Raw genomic sequence first — 1,330 nt, 5'->3', positions numbered from 1 at the left:
TTTGTTTTAATAGTATATTGACAGTATTGTTTTCTTTCAAAAATCCACTTCATTTTCTTTACCCTATTATTAAAATGGTAATTGACAAAAACAAACTACATTGTCACCAGAAGAGCAATACAAAATGTACAAGTGATATATTAAAATCATCTTTCCAGCTTGAATTTCAATGATGCATTGGGTCAACAAATTTGTGAGAAACATCTTCACCCTTAAATAAAGATTTTCTTAATTCCTTACCTGTGTGCTAATTAGATATCACCTTGTTTTCATATTAAACAGACTTCCACATGAGAAAGCAGCAAGGATGCAGTGGCGTTAATGTTTCCTGGTGTCAACTTGTATTATTTCAGTAGACATTGAAATGAGGATGCATCTTGCTGCCTTTCCAATGAAGCAAGTTTAATTTAGTAATAGGTGAAAAACCATCCTTACAAAGGTGTTAATCAGAGACTTGGCTTTGTGGACACTTTTCAGAGAACAAATTTGTTAGCATAAAAATAAAGCCAGAAAATGAAGAGCTGTTTAATCACTCGATTGGATTTTTCTGCCAGCATATTTTTTTTCTCTGCAACCCACTGCTAAATTGTGCTTCCTAGCTGTTTTTTTATAAAATCACTGAATCAAATCTAACTCTGATTACATCAGAGAAGGCCATGTACCCTACACCATAAGAGGGGGTTTGAAATTTTGACTTGTCTACTTAAATATCACCAAAATCTGATCACAAGTTTAATTAGGTCCCTGGGTGGGATTGAACCACCAACCTTTCGGTTAATAGCCGAACACACTAACCGATTGCGCCACAGAGACACTTTGCAAAAAGTGCCTACTGACAAAGGCTAATAAGCATACATCTAGAACGTTTCCTAGAAAAACATTAAAAAATCAATAATCTGGAGAGTTTTTGTAAGATGTTTCTTCCATCAACTAACGAATAAACACATTGGTACTTTCCCATGATGAGTGAGTGCTTCAGGATCTCTTGCACTTACATGTGCAGCAGAGTACTGCAATGGAAGCATGCTGGACCCATAACCCAGAGGTAGGCAGATTGAAACTATCCTTTGCTATATGCATTTTTTTTGTTAATTTAAGTAATCAAAACTGGGATTGATATTTTTGCTCTTTTATTTTTACTTAAAGTACAATAACTTTTACCATTTTAATTTGTTTTAATAGTATATTGACAGTATAGTTTTCTTTCAAAAATCCACTTAATTTTCTTTACCCTGTTATTAAAATGGTAATTGACAAAAAAAACTACATTGTCACCAGAAGAGCAATACAAAATGTACAAGTGATATATTAAAATCATCTTTCCAGCTTG

The 1,330-nt window shown here is 33.4% G+C and overlaps 1 non-coding gene across 1 annotated transcript; it reads right to left on the bottom strand.

Annotated features, from left to right (window-relative positions):
* Nucleotides 1-739: 739 nt before the first annotated feature.
* On the bottom strand, nucleotides 740-813 carry TRNAN-AUU (transfer RNA asparagine (anticodon AUU)). Its single transcript has one exon. It is a non-coding gene; the product is annotated as a tRNA-Asn (tRNA).
* Between the last annotated feature and the right edge of the window lie 517 nt (nucleotides 814-1,330).

Source organism: Pseudophryne corroboree, unplaced genomic scaffold (genome assembly GCF_028390025.1).
Source record: "Pseudophryne corroboree isolate aPseCor3 unplaced genomic scaffold, aPseCor3.hap2 scaffold_448, whole genome shotgun sequence".
Taxonomy (NCBI): domain Eukaryota; kingdom Metazoa; phylum Chordata; class Amphibia; order Anura; family Myobatrachidae; genus Pseudophryne; species Pseudophryne corroboree.
The sequence above is the reverse complement of the archived record's forward strand: the minus strand, read 5'-3'. Positions and strand labels throughout refer to the sequence as shown.